This window comes from Bactrocera neohumeralis, chromosome 5 (genome assembly GCF_024586455.1).
Source record: "Bactrocera neohumeralis isolate Rockhampton chromosome 5, APGP_CSIRO_Bneo_wtdbg2-racon-allhic-juicebox.fasta_v2, whole genome shotgun sequence".
Classification (NCBI taxonomy): Eukaryota; Metazoa; Arthropoda; class Insecta; order Diptera; family Tephritidae; genus Bactrocera; species Bactrocera neohumeralis.
In genome coordinates this window covers 50,848,248-50,870,435 of record NC_065922.1, presented here as the reverse complement: position 1 = coordinate 50,870,435, position 22,188 = coordinate 50,848,248, and the positions used below count along the sequence as shown (strand labels likewise).

Below are 22,188 nucleotides of genomic sequence, written 5' to 3'. Positions count from 1 at the left end.
TTGGAATGCAGTACATATGAAGCTGCTACATTTACTGCGTCCTGCTTCTAAGGACATTTTCAGACGTAATGCGATTTGAGATGATTGCCTTTATTGTTTCCACGTTATCGACGTATACATTTATCATTTTTATGTTGTTTCCTGTGTTGTTAGCTATCTCGGCCGCTTTCCTAACTGCAAAGGCTTCCGACTGCAAGATATTATAGTAATTCAGAAGTTTGAACGGTCGTCTGAGATCCAGCTCCGAGCAATAGATACCGGCTCCTACTCCATTAGCCATTCTGGATGCATCTGATAGATGTTGTTAGTTCCGCTGGATGACGTAGGCTTCTGGGCTATCCACCCTCTTTTAGTGTGACTTGGAACCTTTTCTCTCAAATAAAGCATGTGAGTATGAGGTCTAATTTGTCCACCATCCTATGCTCGAATTAGTATATGAGGTATACGAAAGCTGGGGAACCATATAAAAAAGGCTGGCTATCACATGAATTGTCTGTGAAAAATTTAATGGACCAAATTACCATCTGCGATTCTTTGCTGAAACGAAATGAAATCGAACCATTTTTGAAGCGAGTGGTAACAGGAGACGAAAAGTGGATCAAATATAACAATAATGGGTGAAAAAGATCATGGTCAAAACGTGGTGAAACTCAGTAAGTGGTCGCAAAACCAGGATTGACGCCTTGAAAGGTTATGATGCTGAGTGTGTGGTGGGATTGGAAAGGAATCATCCACTATGAGCTGCTCCGGCTTTGTCCAACGATTGATTCTACATTTTACTATCAACAACTGATGAGATTGAAGCAAGCAATCCATAAAAATGGTCAGAACTGATCAACAGAAAGGACTTCGTCTTCCATCAGGACAACGCTAGACCACACACATCTTTGATGAGTCAGCAAAAACTGGGAAAGCTGGGCTGGGAAGTTTTGACGCATCCATCATATAACCCTGACCTTGCACCAGCGGACTACCATTTGCTTCGGTCAATTCAGAACTTCTTCAAAGGAGTAAAGTTGGCTTCAAGAGAAGCCTGAGAAAATTACTTCTCGCAGTTTTTCACCGAGAAGCCAGAAAAGTTTTACACTGATGGAGTAATGTCTCTAGCGAAAAAATGGCAAAAAGTGTTCGACCTAAATGGTACATATTTGGTTCATTAAAGTTTATTATAAACATAAAAAAATAATTTAAAGTTTAATTAGAAATACGAAAAGACTTTTTATACTATCCAATATTATATTTTAAGAAAATAAGACTAAGATCGTGTGTAGTATATGAGGTATATGAAAGCTGGTGTAATTTGCTAAGAAATTTGATATATTAATCGATACTCTATAAAGTCAAACGGAAGTTTGAAGTTCTTATATTGGGGATAATAATATTGACCCGAGGTTTGAAAAATTACCATCCGATTTCAATAATTTTTTGACGTAAAATGTCGTGAGATAAGTATTCCGAGAGCAATCTTTGAACAAAGTTCTATTCCGATATATTCATCGAAGCTTGTATACTGTAAAATTAAAAAACCAGAAGGAAAAAGATGTGGTTGTGATCCGTTATATGCAGTTTATGGTTCTACGGCTAATAGTAATTCACATTTGTGCAGCAACCTATACACGGGTATACAAATTTACTTATATGAACTGTTCTAATTTAGTTAATGTTAACAGTGGCATTTTCTCCTAGTAATACATAATTGAATTGAAGTTCGCAACTAAATTCATATACATTGACATGTCTATGTGTAAAGTTGCGGTCAAGTAAAAGCAAAAAATATCATTAAATTATTGTAAGCCCTAAATGTGACCAATGCTACGATGCTCTGCTAGTGTGCTCGTCGCCGGCAGCAATTAATTGGCGCTAACGAGTCCAGCGCTAACCGTAGCTGACCTTGGCGTGGGTGGTTGTGGATGTGTGAGTTTATTTGTTTGCCTGCAAGTCATTTTAGTTGTGCAACGTGAATTCGTCCTGGCGTTGATTTCTCGACCACGTTTAACTCAAACTAGCTGGTAGTATTTGCTTGCGTGTTCCTCCCCCTCTATCTTTACTTACGGCTCGCTGCTGAATGGCCACATTGCATTGGTATGTTAAATGTCAATGAAATGTTGCTCTTTGGCATAATGCAGCCATTCACTTTCAATTTGGCATGTAAATTGTAAATTACTTCATTGCATTGCGAATTTGGAATGGTTACCAGACACACACTCGCACGTAAGTACGTATATATTGGAGAACACACGAACCCATCAACTCAAGCTGTGCTGTGTGGACGATTTGAGTTGCTAGTTTTGCTGTTGTTGTTGTCGCATTTGAAATTGTAGTTTTCAAGACGAAGGCGAAGTCCTGATTAACACAGCAGAAATCGAAAGAATCTACCCAGACGAACACTCCAACAAGTAGGAAATGAAAAACTAAAATAAATTAAGTTCTTGTGAGGAGCTTTAGAGAAACATTTGTTGAAACCTGAAGTCCGATAGCACTGATTCGATTTTTCAATCCTGTAGTGATACATCCATTACTCTTTCTGTCTCTCCAGACTCCGTTTAGCTTCTATGTTTCTGCACACTACTCTAGACAGTAAAAATTGGAGTAGACGTAAATTTTCTCTTCGGCATTCGGTGGATCTTTATAATACTAAATAATTTGAATTTAATGCGTCTTCTTGATTGTTAACTATATTTCAAATCATTCATGAGTTCCGTCCATCACAAGATAAATGGTTTAATTGCTCTTGCTGTAGAAGATAAGTTTCTCGCATTGAAACCTTATAATTTAGTCAAGTGAAGTTCGGAACACGAGTGAGCCGATCTTAAATTAAAAGAACTGAACCCGCTCGACCGTTTCAAGCGACATTGCTTTGCTCTATGGGCTCTTGAAAAGTTCCAAGAAGATCCGACGTTTTCGAGCTAAATTTTGTTCAGCGATGAGTCCCATTTATTGCTCAATGGGTATGTGAACAAGCAAAATTGCTACATTTGGGACGAAGAGCAAGCTGAAGAGATTCAAAAGCTGTCATTTCATCCCGAAAAAAAAACGGTTTGGTGTGGTTTGTGGAACAATGGATTTTTCGGTCATATTTCTTAAAATCTATTTGATACCCGAAATTGAAACTCGTGACCTCGGCGACATTTCAACAAGACGGCGCCACTTCTCACACATCGTATCAATCAATCAAGAAAACACTTCGGTGAGCAGATAATTTTACGATTTGGGCCGGTCGATTGGCCACCAAGATCATGTATATCACCGTTACAATCCCGCTTCGGTTCAGGCCTTGGAGCAAACTATCAAGCGTGTCATTCGCTAGTTACGAGTCAAAATGCTCGAAGGAGTCATCGGAACTTGGACTCAACGGATAAACCATCTGAGCCGTAGTCACGACCAACATTTGAAAGAGATAATCTTCCAAAAATGAGTTTCAAAGAACGTTCTTTCGAATGATAATAAACATTGCTCGGGTTACAAACGTTCAGTTTTGTCTTTAAGTTAACATTAGATAACCTCTCAAAAGTATGTATCTATTTAGACATATTAATACACCTGGGAAACTGTAGTCGAAGACTTTACCAGTCCAAAGTTCTTGTGGTGTTTTACACTAAGATATATTTTCGGTGTCAAACGTATTACATTTCGAAGGGTTTGCTTGAGAACTGCTGGGGTTCCAATTTTAGAGGTAATTTTTGGTAGTTCATGAAGGGCTTTCTCTTATTTGGAACATAATGAGTGGAGAGATTATGAATAGACATGGGATTAGATCATCTTCTAAGCTAGTAGATCATAATAAGGCTTAGCTTAACAGCTTTTTTCTGTACAATCAAAGAAACTCTCTAATTAAGTCACTGAATTAGTGATGATGATGTAAGCCGGGGGCGATGCATTTGCTCAATTCTATCCCAGTTAAATTTAACGTATGTATGTAAGTTTGTATATATTGTTGCACTATTGTGGACAGCTAAACCTGCATTTTCGCTGTTGTGGCAAATTTTGCTTCTTCACCTTTTCGACCTTTTAGCCGTACTTAATTGGCAATTATGTATGCGATTTTTGTACGATGCAGTAGCCAAGATGGTGACTGCGCTTACATTGATTAAAGCAAGTTGCTTGTGAACATGCAAACATGCGACCGAGAGGAAACTCTGCGCAAATACGAGCACGAAACATCTGTAAGTTGTAGAGGGTTGCCATATGATGGCTCTAAATTATTTAATTTTGTTCAGATTTCTTTTTTTTGTGGTCCATCTTCCGCAGAACCCTTCTCTCGAAAATTCGTAATGCCGACTCATCAGATTTTGTCATCAACCATGCCTATGCACCCGATAGCAAGACGGGGATGATAAGTGACTTTTAGAATTTGGTATTCTCAATTTCCTACTCAGTCCGAAGTAGCTCCTGTTAGCAAGAGTTATTCTGCGTGGGATTTCGAGACTGGTGTTGTTGTGGTGTTAATGCTGGTTCCAAAACAAGCTAGATTATTTACGATTTCAAAGTTGTGACTGTAAACAGTTACGTAGGAGCCAACGACTGTTTGTTTGATGACAGGAGATATTTCGTCTTTTCTTATCCAGTCTGGAGAATGCAGAACTAACGGCGTGGTTGTTGAGGTCCAATGATATCAATACCATCGGCGTACGTCAGTAGCTGTACACTCTTATAGATTGTGTCCCCTTAATTCAGCTCTGCAGCTCGAATTATTTTCTTCCAAACTTCATTTGCTATCGAACGGCTTGGAGAGGTCTTTCCCGATCCTGATGGAACTTTAGGTATTTCTCAACGTCAGTTTACACAGCAATATTAGCTTTGCGGGGATACCAATATCAGATATAGCGGAATAGAAGTAATTCCCTTCTTCCAAGATTTAGCGCATAGTGAATATACTTGTTGATTTTCCAGGCCTGAAGCCACACTGATAGGGTCTAGTCAGTTTGTTGATAATGGACTTTAACCTTTCACACAGTTCTCTCGATAGAACCTTATATGCGATGTTGAAGAGGCTTATCCCACGGAAGTTAGTGCAGATTGTGGGATCTCTTTTTTTGTAGATTGGGCAGAGAAAATTTAAATTCCTATCTTCGGACATGCTTAGGTCCGACCATGTTCTACAAAGAAGCTGATGCATGCTCCTTATCAGTTCTTCATCGCCGTATTTGAATAGCTCAGCCGGCAATCCATCGGCATCCACCGCCGTTCTTCAGACGGTTAATTGCTATGTGAACTTCTTCATGGTCGGTCAGTGGAACATCGGCTCCATCGTCAACGATTGGAGAATCGGATTCGCCATGTTTTTATTATTTTAATTTCTGTATGCTCTGAACACCAGTAACAAGATCACCTCTGGGGTCTCCCTCCTTAGTCAGATTCAAATTCACCCAGTTATCTTGATTTTGCAACTCCCGAAATGTGTCTCCATTAGAGAAAGTCGGAGCCTAACTGCCCTCCGCCAATTTACAACTTTTTTTGATTTGAACAGTACTTCAGAAACTCCTTTTAAAGCACGTGTTCGCTCTTTGTAAGTTTATTAAAAAATGTTAGTCTTTTTTAGGTTTTTTTTTAGAGAACGATGAGGATAGATTTAGAATAGAAGACTTTATATAAAATTTACAAATTTTTTATGACTTTGTCGTCTAAACAGAATAACTATCTTATACATTATTTTTAAGTTTGCGAAAGTTGCAAGAGAGTATTTACTTGCATTCCGTTGGCAACCTTGTTCTTTTCAAACACTACCAAAGCAAATGAGCGGTAAGTAAAGTTAGTTAAGTGAATGCTTCGTATTACCCAGTAAATGCGTCAAATCGAGTTGAACTGTGTGCTCTGAGAAACTACCAGGTGAAAGCAGATGTATGGAATTATGGTGGTAATATTTGTACAAAATTTACATACTCTATTCAACTCGGTAATTTTATGCATTTCAACTGAGGTAAATGTTTCCTCTGTTTTTCTTTTTTTTTTTGCTTTTATTATTGCTGCATGTTTTTTGAAGTTGAAGTCTAATCAAGCAGTTCCTTTGATAATTCTGTTCCAATTAAAAATTGAACAAAAAAGTCATGGATGCAGATAGTGAATGCAAATTTCTTATTCGCGGTTGTGCAAAATCACAAATGACCTTTTCGCTATTCTTGCATATGTTTACCTAATCTGTACAGGTGATTGATGTAGGAGAAACATTGTTTACTATAATGTACAGTGGTTAAGAGAGTAGACAGAACTGTTGCAAAATTTAGTGACTACATAGAGATATATACTGAAGAAATCTGGTTTTGCTAATAATTTGATTAATTCCTTTCAAAAAATATATAAAATTACAATTGAATTTTTGGTTATTTTAAATCCTCTTACCTCGGGGTTATTTATGAAGAACTTGAGAACCCAACTATAGGGTCTGGTCTGACGCTTATAATTTCCATAATTTCTTTCCTCACCAAGTGCGCGGTTACTCATGTCATGACCTTCCAAGAACTATGCACGGGTTCCCTTATAGTTGTTAAGGCATTAGTTTCATTTTGTCTAAAGAGTTCGCCATCATACCATTTTGGCTCGTAGTTTATGAAGTTAAGAACATTTATCTTGTCTCCTTATTATTTTTGTTTCTAAATTGTCCAAGTATTTGTTATAAAATGTTTCGAATATGAAACATCAGGCAATCAAGAAGCTTCTTCAGCTCTTCAGAGATTTCAAAATCTTAAAAAAGGAAGGCTGTCTCTCGGCAGGTAAAGTTAATACTTCAATTTACTTTTATGGGAAAAAACATCAAAAATCGTTAACAACTAAATGTACCAATTATCTCCGGTATTATCGTTGAGTTTTTCGATGGAGTTGACTTCGGCACACTCGCTGTGGTTCTCATGCATTGAGCATTGAGGCGGAAGTAAACTTAAGAACCAATATCAAGTGCTTGTCCTTACTATGGGGACGGATAGCCGCTCAGAGTGGGGACCCATTTAGCTACGAAATGTTCAAAAAAATCAAAGGAGGCAAAGTTGAAGGCGGGAAGTGAAGGGGGTTGGAACCGATAATCAGACCTATTACTGGGAGCGTAGGACCCAGGGTGACAGAGCCGCTAAGACTAAAAGGGCCAGTGTAGCCACTATCTTGGGTACATCTAGGCTAAGTGAAATAGGATCGGAAAAGGCGGGAGAAGTCGGTAGATATATACTGACTGCGGACACGACTAGGCAACTGTACGTGGCGGAATCGCTAGTACAACTAGGGGAATCGCTAATAAAGTCATGGTATCACCACGGACATGAAGTATGCTAATAGGAAGCGGAACACAGCGGCCAGGAAACAGAACACGGAACCAATGTTGAGAGCTAAAATAAGATGAGAGGCTGATCAGGTATCTGTTCTGCATGCCATTTGGCTAGTGTGGGCCAGAAGGGTGCTGAGTGAAGGAACTGTTGGTAGCCCGAGTACGGAAATTTTGCCAACGTCTAGGGAAATCGCGAAGCGTGTGCATTACATTGAATTTTGCGTATGCGACCGCAGCAATGAGGATGATGCTATCTCCCATGAAGAGTGAAAGGGGATAGTTGCGGGCTATTCCACTGTTTTAATGACGGTGGCCAGGGGAACTTTGGCCCATCTCCAATGTGTGGTAGTTCTAAGTGGCACCATGGGCTTTACACGCATATAAGGAGTACCGCTTAGCAACCCTCTACAAAGATGCAGTGTCACTTATGGAATAGGTTTGGAAAGGTGCCGAATTGGGGGACGTGGACAAAATAGATCTTCTATTGCATCCTCGGGCTTTGATCTGGCTTCCAGCTGAACCTTCCTTCACAAGAGATATCGATGATATTTTTAGATACTGTAATCCCTCACTGTCCCCCGTTTCATTTGCGGGTTTTACGACTCGAGAGAACTGAGGAACCTCATCGGTGCTGATACTGCTCAACCCGGAGTCCCTCGGTCTTCTCAAGAAGGCAAAGGTATCTGTAAAGGTCCTCAACTTGCAAGGAAATTTTTTTATTTGACAACGTATCTTCACGAAATTTGATCGAAATTGTTATCCAAATCGTTGTTACAAATTTCCAAGAAGTTGCTCAGATCGAACAACTATAACATATGGCTGCCATTAAAACTGACTGATCAAAATCAAGAAACATTCATGGTAAAAAATCCACCTGTGAAGGGTATTATAGCTTCGGTGCAGCCGAAATTAAAGCTTTTAGTTTTTAGTTTGGTTTTATAATTATGATTTGAAAATGTAGTAGAAGCCAAAGTAAAGAGCTGGTTGATAAAACTTTTCGCCGATCTACAAGTTCAAATAAATCCCTCAAAATAGAGGTATGCGTGTTTCAGTATAAATATATTCACACTTGAAGCACAAGTTAGAACATTGATGTTAATCGGACTTAAATGTATATGAAATTTATAAATATACACCCTCCAAGGCCCACTGTTTTTCGTGCAATATTATGCAATACTATTACACCTTCGGCCAGTTTTGTCGTACAAATTCATAGTCTCACGTTCGCCATTACCTTGAATGTGTATGTGTATATACACATACACAAAAACATACAGCCACACACAAGCTAGTTGCTATTGAATTCGCCGTTCGACAATATGACAGTCAATTTGTCAGTTTGCTGGACGAGATGGATATGGAACTGGACACAATCATGTTATTGCATCTACTGCCATCATTTCGTTCATTTGGCAGCGACTTGCTGGCGATCGCAGAAATTTGCATAAACCAATAAAATCAGTCAATCGAGTTGTAGCTAGTGAAGCTGGCTATGTCTACGTGTGGATGAGAGTGTGTGAGTGTGTGTGTGGGTGGGTGCCAGTGGTTGATGTTGCTGTAACAAACGAATAGGCGATGTATTCTCACTATTACTTTTGCGCTGCGTTGGAGGCTATTGTTGTTGTCATTATAACCAGTGTTGTTGTTGTGGCCATTATTGGTGCTACTATACCGACGGCTACGTTGACCATTCGACTAAAGAATGATGCTTTGCTAATGTAAGCCGAAAATGTTTTTGTTGCTACTACATACATATACGTGTATGCAATACATATAGGCCATAGAGCGTTGTTTAGCGTATGGAAAATTGTCAGCGTTCGCCTTGAGAGACCGCGCTGACATGGTCAACAACCATAAATTTGGTACTGCTACAGGTGTGTATGCACAATAGAGCGAGTTCGGGTGACCCCTCAGAAAAAAGATGCAACCGCGTTGGCAGGAGAACTCCTTACAGAATCATCTATAGTTAAAATACGTTTTTTAGTTAAAACCTTTACTTAGAACTTTGACGACGAAAAAACTAAAAAATTTGTGAAAATTTCTCGAATTTTTTATCAAATAGTTGTAATCGAAAAAATTTTCTTTGTCCAAGTCTTTAAGAATTGTATCTCTGCAAAATTGTATCCCTGTGCAAAATTTCATGAAGTTCGGTTGAGTAGTTCTCGAGAAATCTTGCCAACGGACTTCAATAACACAGTTTTGATAGCCTCGAGTTCTCAAGGCTGTATCTGCGAAACTATTACTCGAATCAACTTGAAAATTTAGGAAAATATTCTAGAGGTGTTGTAGAATTTAATAAGATTTTAAAAAAATTCGATTTTTTTCCCATGTAACCCCTTAAAAAATATACCTTCTAAACCACTTAAGGGATCGTCTTAGTGTGAAAATTTCGATTCTTTTTTGTTGCATTTTCAGATATTATACACTGTGTTTAATATTCTCCCACTCTCAAAGGAAAAGTTTTGAAGATATATAGTTCCAATCTGAAGAGAACATTTTTAACGTCATTCGCTATCGCGTTATGGAAGTTTTTATTTTTTTAATCTTCTTAAAGTAGGGCCAAATTCAATACTTTTTGTTCAAACCGCCGCCATTATGTCAAATTTCAAAAAAAGCTTCCATAGCGGCATTAGCGACGTTCCTACAGATTCATAACCTTTTTTTAAATTTTTGTTTTGGATCAAAGTGGCGGCCGCAATCGTGGACATCGTACAGGACCTTTGTTTACGTGTCATTTCAACAATTTATTTAACTATTATACAGGAAATAAATAAACATAAAAAAATAATTTTGTATACGTCATGAATGTATTTATTTAAAAAACGGACCGATTAGTTAAGTTCAACATTAAAACAAAATCTCCAAAATCGGTGATTTTTCGGAGGGTCACACTGAGACGATCCCTTCAATTTTATCCGCAAGATCGTATAACAGAGCATTATTGGAACCGGGGTCAAAATTAGAGGACTGGCGCGGCACCACCCACTTTTATGCGAAAACACATTTCTTGAGACCCGGCCAACAGATTTTAACCAAATTTGGTATTTGGCATTTCTATGACATTTTATCTAGATCTCATGTATTTATGTAACAAGCTTTATGTACCTGAAGGTATTCCTCTGACTTTGGTTCTGGCACACCCGAACTTATCCTTTGTTCGGTTCGTTCAAATCCTACCAATGATCAATAGAATTTCAAAATGTACCTAAATGCGATACCTAAAAAACTTCGCCGTAAAAATCACTGGCTTGAAACCAGCTTTAGACTCCTACATAGTCTGTTGGGCAAAGGTGTTTACAATGATTCATACAACATTTTCCACCTACGTGATTTATCGCTTTTTTGGCTCACTGTAAATCAACCCGCTCTAATGCACATACATAAAATTTGCAGTATTGTTGATATAAAATTCGGGACGGTTTTTTAACCAAATGATTTAGCCAGTTCAGATTTTCACATCAAGAGATCCTTTTTCGTTTCTGGGACTGACAGACAATCTGAATTATAAGAAAAACGTTAAAAATGTGAGGCTTAAGGGTATTCTTGACATCAGCTAAAGTTTCCGTAGAAAACCAAACAGTTGATTGGTAAGCATGCTAACGGCTATTTAACATTCACTTTCTATTCCAAAACTTTTTTCGATCTACTCTTTAAGATTCGAATTTGTTTTGTTGAAATTTCTGAAAAGCTTTACTAAAACTCGTCTTCAGGTAGCCATACCTTTTGCGAACCTGGCGAAATGACTGGATTTGATATTAGCCGCCCAAATAAATTTGTGACAGGATGTAGGCGTTTTGTCGATATGCGATGGTCTTTTTGATCCATATCTAAAAGTTTTGGACAACACAACGGCCAGCTTATTTACATAGACTAACCTATCATACCATAAAATGGGGAGATCAGCTTGCATTAAGCACTCGATGAGCTCATAGCCTCTAATGCAGTAAGAAAAAGTAAAATCATCCATTATATCAAGAAATCGAATGAAAAATTCTTGGGAAAACTATGTTAATACAAACGCACCCATACGTGGGCACATATGAAAGAGTTAATGAAACATTTTGCAAACAAAAATATATTGCTATTTCAATGGAAATTTCAGATAGCTTGGCTACGTAAGAGTCAGTGAGTGCGGCGTAATAAGCAATATGCATCTTTATATGTATATTCCATTTATCGACCAGTGTTTTCAAATTCTTATTGACCCCCTGCTTGCTACATACTCACTCGTATTCGCTTATGTTGCTGGTTACTGTTAGTGGCTCCGCCGACGTAATTAAGCGCCACGAGGTATTTCAATTTTCCATCACATCGAGTTTGAACACGTTGTGCGCCTTGCATGTTGCATTTCCGCACCACATTTATCCGCTCAGCTGACCTTACTTCCAGTTTAACCAACACAAGCGCTGAGTCGTTTTGGGGGCAAATGGCTACTCATACAGAATTTGCGTTTTTTTTTACATCTAACGCCTTGCGCTCTGGTGTCTGTGCTCCACGTTGTTGAACCTGCTGGTATGCGTTGTTGAAGTGACTTTTGGCTGACTAGATCAAGCCGGAGTTGTTGATGAGTTGGCGCAAATGAGTCAAAAGACCGCAGACCCGATTAAAGAGATTGTATTCGTGCCTAGTTGCACAGTAGGGCTAGTGCAGAGATGTTCAACATACCATTATTTTACAGCTAGGTAGGCTAGGTATACTAGTGAGGGGATAAACTCCCAGCTTTTGTATCTGACCTCCGATGGAATTTATTACAACATTGACGCCGATAAGGCAATGATCTGTTTTCACATAAAAAACCAGAGAGAGGCTAGCCATACTTCGCTCCCACCAAGCTCAGCTATCCAGTAAGAGAACATATCTGAATGAGCTGATGATGCAAAAGAGTCAAAAGACTCAACGGGGCACCGACACGCTTACGTTATACTGATAGCAGGGTTAGGGCACCCTTCCTTGACAGCTCAGCAGATTTACAGTTACCATCGATTCCGCTGTCAGTTGACATCTCTAGTCTTATCACAAAATGATTCGAAGTCATTCATAACGTTGTTAGGCATTCGTTAACAACGCCCTGTTATCAGGGTAAATAGTCACTTCTCTGAAGGAGGCTGTACTCAGGTGCAGTAAATGCAGCCATACCTTAATGGCTGCGACCTAGTTTGGAAACACTGCTATAGTCAGAAAGTCTGAAACTGAAGTTGATAAAAAGTTCCTGAAAATATACTCTTTCGCTAATCTTTCCTTCTGCTTTGACCCATTCGTAAATAAAATCACTGCTTACGACTTCTATCCACCCAAAACAAAAGGAATTTTTAATTTGTTTTGAATTGAATCTCTTTCTATGAAAGCTTTGAGAAAACGAACGAAAATTTTCCGTGTCACAATGCAAATATTTAAACTGGTACCTGGATGAAAGAACATAATTTAGTTGAGTATGAAGCTTACAATATTTGTAAAATCTCAGCTTAGCCGTCCATTAGATGAGTTCACAGCTCGGTAGAAAAACTCAGAAGCTTTTTGTCGATGAAAAGTATATTAGATTTTTAAAAATTTAATGTGAGACGGTGATTGTTATTTTGTCGCCTGGAAATTTTCTGATATATTGAGGATTGGTAGGGCTATTTTTCCTCCTAAAGCCATCGTCCAAGGATCGGAAATAATGGAATTGACTGGTGGAGTTGGAAAAACATAGCCAAGAAATTAATTTTTAGTTTGGCGGCAAAGAATGTATTCTAGAAGGGGGCTTGCTCTTGAATACTTTTTCAGTGGACAGGCGGTATTTTAAGTGTCCTGAAGTATCTCACCGTGAGAGAAAGATTTTTGGTGCGTCGAGAATGAAAGGAAAAAAAGTTAGAGATTAGATTAGTTTGCTATTTGGGGAGTTCACTTATAGGAAATTCACTTTCGGAAGTGGCAAAGGAAGCAAATCAATCAATGCTGGGAGCTGTCAGTTATCACATGACCGAAATTGTCATAGTTTCGAAGTCTACACTGGGGATGTATCAAAATTTAACACTTAAAAGTAGGCTAAAATTAAAGGAAAAGAAACTCAGCAGGCACGGTTTCATGCTATTTCCTTGCATATACATATATGCTAAATTATGCTTAAATATTGCTCTAAGCTCGGTAAGAATCTTTAATTAGCTGTCTCTAAACTCAAAAGGAAATGGCTTTTAAAATCCTATAAAATCTTTGGTAAAATCCGAAACTGAACCGTCGGCATTTAGCAGCAATCAGAAGCCAGATATTTTGCTGCAATTAAGCTATTAATTGCAATTAAAGTGCTCGCAGATTAAATTGCTAGCGAAGAATGGCTTCCAAGTCAGCAGTGAGCTATTTTACATTATTAATGTAATGCAATAATTTGTAGCATAGCTTGTGGTGCAGCCTACAAAATTCACATTCTTCAACATGTTGTGGCTTCTTAGCACAAATATTCAGGTTACTTACAATTATAGATTGATATTTATGTGTGTGTGCGCTAAGAGGCAGCAAGGTGTTAATGTATTAGTGTTGGCGTTAATTTTTGCTCTTCACATAAAATATGCAAAATTTAATTCAAACTTTGTAGATACAATTTTAATGCTCAACTAATATGCTGTATGCATCTGTGTGTATATGTTTGCTTAGTAAGCTAACTTTTTGTGCATATAAAGGAAATTTAATATGTGACTCTGTAAATAAATAATCTCATATATATTAATACCTTACATACAATTTCTATCCAGTGTTGCTCACTTAAATCAAAGCATTCTTGTTGCTGCTGTAACGGTTTCTATTTTATTGAAAATTTACTAATTCATCTCAATAGTTAGCAGCAATCAATATTATAATTACACATATACATATTTAACTAAAATATTTATATTTGCCAAACACAAAAGTACAAATTTGTAGAGCTGCCAGCTATGCACATTTATACCCACACATATCTGCATATGGATGTGCTCTATATGCCTGCACAAAAGTTAAATATTAATTTGCTAGTTTCATGCATTTGCAATTCATTACAAATGTGACGAATGACCACATCACGTTGAAAAGTCCTACCACAATTTGGGGTGTGGGTGGTTCGAAAAGTAGTGAATTATATCAAAAAGAGTATGAAATAAAGGGATAGTGGGAGAAAAATAGTGCGATTTATGACTTAACCTTAATCTTGATCCAGTTATATGCTGACATATGCTATAATGGTTTGATATCAACAATAATTTTGCAAAAAATCGTTTATTTTATTCAACATAGTTCCCTTCAAAGGTGATACACTGATTATAGCGACCCTCCAACTTTTCGATACCATTTCTGTAATACGATTTGCACTTTGCTTCAAAATAGGCTACAGTTTGGGCGATCTCCACTCATTCGAAGAAAATGTCTTCCCAGTGAGCATTATTTTGAGATCTGAGAACAGATATTGGTTGCATCGTTTTTACTGACTTAGGGCTTATTATCCTTTGTGCCAACACTGTTCCGAATCATTAACACGTTATGGTTTTTGGTCAAAAGCGAGCTCGTATGGCACCCTTTTTCCAAAAAGCTTTCTCATTCCCAAATATTCGTGAATTATATGATGTATACGTTCAGCTGACTTTACTTTATGGACCTACATTTGTGGACTTTTTTGAGGTCGGTAACAATCTCTTTTGGATGTCCATGCGTTCATTGTATTCGGTGTCCATTCGACCTCATCTAAACTTAGCATACCAATCCTCGCTACTTTCTTTTCTTTGGGCAGTGTTCGCAAACTCGTCTTCAAGCCAAATGTTTTCATCAACTGTATTTTATCCCTGCAAAAAGCATTATTTTATCAACACGCGAAACTCCTTTTTATCCGTTTTTTACAATAACAAAAGTTGCTTCAACAAAAACTAATAATCCGACAGCTGTAAATTTTTATACGAGCCTTTTGAGGGTTAGGGCTAACTAAAAATCTTATGCATAGCATAAATTTTGAAATACAGAGGGAGTGACAAAAATAGAAATTAACCGATATTTTGTAACCTGAATCTAGTCGATGTAAATATGTAGAATTCTACTGAGTTTACAAAGCTCTTCCCGCAGAAAACGTTAAGACATACAAATAGAAGGATATAGAGAGTGGGAGAAAAATGGTAAATTTCCGAGAGAGAGAGAGAGAGAGGGTTATATACCTTAATTGGTATCTCGAAATAATTTCCCCTTAATTATGGTAAATTAAATTTTCATAACAATGTTTCATTTGCCTTAGAGAAACGGTTGTGATGCAGTCAATTTTGGATTAAGCTTTCACTGCACGTTTTTTAGGCGAAGGGAAATATTCAATGCTAAAAAGAAGATGAAGTTCTATGAGATAGACTCAGCTTGATTGAACACCAGGATTGCAGCGCTAATCAACTCTATTCAACTTTTAGTACGGATCTCGATCGAATTATAGTATTTGTTGAAATCAAAGACTTTTTCAAAGTAATGAGAGAGGTTATACGAGTGTACATTAACTCTTTATGAAGATTTTACAAACAACGGGATACTAAAAAGTTTAAACGCGCAGGTTAAAAGCCTATTTGTGATGGAAAAAAATTCTATGTTATAAATTAAAGATTGGCTTAAACGCAAAAAATTGTGAAAATATTCGACAACGAAGGGAGACTGATTGGTCATGCGACGAAATTAGAAAGAAAATTAATTAAAACTTTCCATATCATCGAACTACTGTTGTGCGAAGGTAAGTTGAAGTTGATTTGTTCCTTTGAAAACAGAACTGGGTTGGCCTCTTGTCAAACATCTTAAATGGGCAAATGGATCTGACGAGCGAACAAAATTGGTATAAGTTTCTCATAAGCGAGTAGGAAATTCTAACGCACTGCCAGCCTGGAGTTAGTTCCAGAACGAGGCTCGAATGCAGAAAGCCAATCATCTTACAATGTAATCAGAAGGTACCTCGGCCATTGTACTCAACGTTCTATCTCTATGTAAAAGAACTGTATGAAATTTTAGATAACAAACTGTCGAGAATTTATGAAATTTATTACTAAAAATTTACCACAGAAAACAAGAGTGGAGAGCTCAAGATGCTTTTGAGAAGGAATTCAGATGATGATTATCCATTTATCTTAAGATAAAATGTAATTATTTTTTCCAGATAGTTGTAGCGCCTTACAATGTATTACCAGGGCTCATTTGACATTGATTAAAAGATATTGAAGCCGGAAAAAATGTTTGAATATACACACATAAAATCACGGAGTTATGGTGAAATTGAAAGAAAGCGGATAAAGAACAATAAAATCTGGCTTGCCGCAGTTCGCAGAATAATATATGGTACAATATTTATGCCTTTCCTAACTTCGTTTGCTTTTAAATTACCCTCCAGTCTTTGGACTTACACTCAAGAACAAACATGGGAGCAACACGATCCTTTTTTAAGATCGTGTGCGGTTTGAACTCCATATGTCAATTAGTGTGTGTTTGTCAGATCTTTGTTTACGACGAGAAAGGTTTATCTCGCGATTTTTATATACTGGGTCAAAGGATTTTCAATACATAAAAAGTATGATTTTATGTGCACCAATTCGACCAAGTGCAGCCAGTTTTTTCTCTACCTGATCGTTCCAACGGAATGGAGATCTTCCTCTTCCTTTGCTTCCCCCGGCGGGTACAGCGTCGAATACTTTCAGAGCTGACTTAGCCAGAGTTGCCGCTGTCCCGTATTTGCTGAACTATGTTAATGTCGTCGCATAACTCGTACAGCTCACCGTTCCATCGAATACAATATTCGCCGTTGCCAAAGCGCAAAGGACCATAAATCTTCGGAGGAACCTTTATCCCGAAAACTCGCAACGTCGACTCATCAGATGTTGTCATCGTCCATACCTCTGCACTATACGAGTATAACAGGACGGAGATGATGAGTGATTTGTAGAACTTAGTCTTTATCCGTCGAGAGAGGACTTTATTTCTCAATTGTCTATACAGTCCGAAGTAACACCTGTTGGCCAGAGATATTCTGCGTTGAATTTCGAGACTGACATTGTTGTTGGTGTTAATACTGGTAACAAAATAGACGAAATTATCTATGAAATGTCTGCTCCATCGCCATCGATTGGGATATCGGATTCACCATCTCCTGGTGTTATATTTTCACTGCCATTCAGCAGGCTGGGGAAGTGTTCCCTTCATAATTTCAGTATGCTATGAGCATCGATTACTAGATCACCTCTGGGGGTTCTACAAGACTACGCTCCGGTTTTGAAACTTTCTATTAGTCGCCACATTTTTTCGTAGAATTTTTGAGCATTACCCCTGACGGCCAGCTTGTCAATCTCTGCATACTCACGCATTTCGGCCTCTCTCTTGTTTTTGTCTGCAAATACGTCTCCCTCTTCTCTTCAATTCTCGGCATCTATCCCATCGATCACTTGGAAACTAAAAGTGTAATAGGTGCAGAAATAAAAGCAGATAACTTGCTATTATAGCTTTCTAGGATATATTGAGAGCAGCTTGGGGTAACCTTTTAATGTCAGTTGCTAACGCGACATTGTTTTAGTTCCAGGCAATTTATATTTTATCGTCACAAATTTAGTTTGCGCTATTGAACCATTTAACCATCGAGTGGTATGTGGAGCATATGTCAGCCTCTTTATAAATAAGTAAATGTGCTTACCAGTGCAGCAGCTAAATCTCAGCTAAGCCATAAGCTGCTCCGGGTTTTAGCAGCTGTTTGCTGCAGAGCATTTGAATATTTACAAGCAGCTCTAAATAATCTGTAAGCATATACATACATTCATATGTATATGCATACGCACACATGCACATAGCTGTAACTCGGTTTGAATGGGTATTATGTGCGAATAATATAACCTCAAGCGTGAGTTCGATGCTGATTTGTATTGGACACGTGTATTTTCATTTGTAATGATTTGATTAAATTTACATTCATCAGCTAACCCAGAAATACAAACACACACACACACACCGATAAGCGCATAAACGAATATCGAAAACCTGTGGGCGAATGTGCGCTTGCGTTCAACGCTCTCTCAACGCACTGTTGCTGTTGTTGTTTACAGTGTCGTTTTTGGCATCACTTAGGGCCATTTTGGTTTTAATCAATAATTAAGTCGATCTGCCACACAAATATATATATTTGTCTATGTAAATATATCGTACTTGTACTATTTATGCGCTTACTTTTCATATATTCATATGGCTAAAGGCAGATTCTTAGTTATTGAGGGTGACTATTTGGTGTTTTGGGTTTGGTTTGATGATGTCTAAATTTCCTTGCAACTTAGATGTCAGATTCTGTCCAAGTGAGTCCTGTTGGCATCGACTTCTCAACCTAGATGTCAGAATAGATGTTTACTTCTCTAATCTGAGAAGTAATTTTCTCGATCATTTGATTCAACTCCTCCAGAATTTACTTTTTTTCTGCTTGGAACACTTTCTATTGATCAATATAGGGGAAGCGATAATGTGACTGAAAAACATTGTTGATTTCCTATTTTTAGCTTCAATGTAACCCTAAGAGTTTTAACGTTGATGGCTGGTCAAATAAATTTCATAGTAGTTGTAGGTATCTCAGGAATCACAGGGTAGGTGTTGGACACGAAAAGCAAAAAAATGTTAATATGTGAACGATCGATAAACACTTACTGTGCTAAGAGAAAGGCGTTGCATTTTTCAATAGTTTTTAGCTCTATACACTTGACTATGATGTACCAATCTCTTAAGCCCGTCTTAAAAATACGTTTTCTTGAGGTCTAGAAAGTAGGTCTTTTCGGCTGGGTGTGAGCCTTTCTGAAACGAATGAGCTTTTCATATTTGGAAGGCAAAACTAACCGTACGAAGTCAAATCTTCAAAATACGGTGAGTGCGACTGCAGTTTGTGGCTTTGCCAAATTGGTCCATTTGTTTGCTATTATTCATTTTCTTCTTCTTTATTGGCGTAGACATCGCTCACGCGCTTTTGGCCGAGGTCCTTCTCTATCTGGCCTTCCTAACGTAGTGGAGGTCTTTCTCTTACTCTGCTTCACTCGCCGGGTACTGCGTCGAATACTTTGAAAACTGGAGTTCATTTATTCGGATGACATGACCTACCTAGCGTAGCCGCTGTCTCTTAATTCGCTGAAATATGTCAATTTGACATTGACTCATCAGTCATATGAGTGTCATTGTCCATTCCTCTGCACCATATAGCAGGACGGAAATAATGAGTGACTTATAGAGTGTGGTCTTTGTTCGTCGAGGGAGGACTTCATTTCTCAATTGCCTACTCAGTTCGAAGTAGCACCTGTTGGCAAGAGTTATTCTGCGTTGGATTTCGAAGCTGACATTGTTGTTGGTGTTAATGCTGGTTCCACTATAGACGAAATTATCTTGGGCTTCGAAGTTATGACTGTCAACACTGACGTGGGAGTCGAGTTGCGAGTGGGGCGACTGTTTGTTTGATGACTGGAGATATTTCGTTTTAACCTCGTTACTACCAGACCCATTTGCCCAATATCATCGGCGTACGCCAGCAGCTGTACACTCTAATAAAAGATTGTACTTTCTCTATTCAGCTTTGCAAGTCGAATTATTATTTGCAGGAGTAGATTGAAGAAGTAAATAGGGAGTCGCCTTGTCTGAACTTTGCTTGGTATCGAACGGTTCGGAGAGGTTCTCCCCGATCCTGAGAGATCTTTTAGTATGGTACCATCTTCTGGTGTTGTGCTTTCACTAGCATTCAGGAGATTGAAGAAGTGTTCCCTCTATTTCCATGCATTTAATCAGCACAATAATTCGTCATAGCTGAGTCCTATGACCACTTTGCGCTTCGGATTGCTTCCAAACAGCGTTAAACACGCCTGGGAAACGGTTTCGTGGTTGGGCTTATTGTCCGAAATGAGCGAACATTGGTATCCAGGGCGGAGAGCTTTCTCATGCCATTTCCATTTCATGCAGAATATGATCCAGTAGGTCTTTCGACCTTTGGCTTGCTTGCCTCTCTTAGTTATCTAGTGTAAATTCGATTGTCAGAAGATTTTCGAAGGAAAAATTTCGAAATCATAATGTGACGTGCGACAACATTGTCTAATTTTTTACCATCGCCATTAAAGATATTGCATCATCGACCAATATTCCCCTTTATCCTTTTTTCCTATTTTGATAGCCTAGTGCTAACCCCCTAAAATAAGTTTCTGCTTCCGCCAGAGCAAAATTGTGTTACTGATCCGAACAGTGTAAATGCTTGCATATTCGTTACACAAGTACATACATATGTATGTTACATCTATTGTGCATATATGACTATATCCCTCAGCGTTCTACTTACTCCTACACATTAATTGTTTATTGTAGCATAAATGTATTACGTTGCAATTCATAAAATATTTACATACTTGTATGTGTGCACTAATACACATGGATTTACATACATATAGAGGTACTCAATCCATAAATGCATTGCTTCGAGTTTGGTGCTACAAATTGAAAATTCATGTCCAAGTTGTCTGTTAATTAAATAATAAACATTATGATTGTTTTACAAATATGTCTCTAAGCACACCGCAAGTGATGAAATGGCAGCTTGAGACCAGTGATAACTGTCGTTGAGTGACCGATTGATTTGTGCAAATAACTTCCGACGAAGTGATCTTCGATAAATATGCTTGTAAATAGTAAAGGGATATTGATAGGACCATAAAATGTAAAGTATGTACATATCTATGTTTCAATAAAGTACATGTTTGTTGAATGCTAAGAACTTTTGAGGATTTGGAAGTTCAATGTCGAAAAATATGTGATTGAATTTGTACTCCTTAAAATTTATAGCATTTAAAATACTATATCGATATTGTGTCAAAGAGAGAATTGCCCACAGATTTTCTCGGTAACAAATTTCATTAAGATATCTTCTTTATTATTTCAGTATTGTAGAATTGGAGGATATAGCATCATTCGCTTTGTTTTGAATGGTTCTTACTTTATAGCAGGAGTATTAGGAATATGAAAAGTTTTCCAAAATCTTTCTAATTACTTTAATGGTCAGAAGGCGCGGTTATTTTCCCAAATTTTCTATTTTGATATTAAGTTAAAAGGATTTTAGTAAATAGAAGACTCTGTACGTGGTCCAAAAGTGAAGCGAAAAATACGAGAATATAAGAATCACTCGGTGAAGGGCGAATAAAAACTTAAAACTATATTTTTATAGTGATATAAAGTATCAGAGTACGGTGTCATTGTAGCTTTTCTGGGTGCGAATTCAACCAGTCGCTCAAGCTAGGTTAAAACGGTGTTTGTGGTGTATAAGGTGTTTGTTCTCAGTGAAAAGCATTTGTCAACTTGATTATTGGCCTCTAAACATGGGTCCACGTTATATAAAACAATAAATACCTTTTTTGCAATGTTTAAACGTATCTTTATTTCGATTAATCGATTTCTTAATTCAACTATCTGGATGACATCTATTTCGATTTTCGTGAAGACACCGTGTCAAATAAAACGTTTTTCCATTCAAGAACTTACGTTTGATTGATTGATTGTATGGGAGCTGGATGCTATAGTCGTCCGATAACTGTGGTTCCGATAAATGAATACCTTCATGGGCAGAACAGAACGTCGCAGAGTTTCAGCTCAGTATTGTTGTTGTTTAGGAGTGGTGGTGAGTGTAGTGGATCTAAGTACCGTACTAATTCTATGGAAGATGGTCCGTATTCCTCGTCTTGGCCATCCTTATTATGTTGTCCTTTCTGTTGTTACTTCTGCTGGGGTTTTTGTTGTTGTTGTGAGTCTCCGCTTCAAGCCGTTATTTCCGCACGTTGTGGCAAGCAGGAAGGCCATGGGGAAGGGTTGACACAAGTCCTTATGGGAGCTTATGATCAGAGGCAAGTTCGCGCACAAATCAGGAGCTCGTCTCAACTGAACCTGTATTCCCAAAAACTATGGCGACTAGCATTGAACGTATTTTAAGACAAGCCAGGGTT

At 38.0% G+C, this 22,188-nt stretch overlaps 1 protein-coding gene across 1 annotated transcript in view; it reads left to right on the top strand.

The window, feature by feature from the left end:
* LOC126759599 (zwei Ig domain protein zig-8) overlaps positions 1 to 22,188 on the top strand; it is a 596,656-nt gene that overhangs the window by 10,806 nt on the left and 563,662 nt on the right. The gene's annotated exons all lie outside the window — the stretch shown is intronic.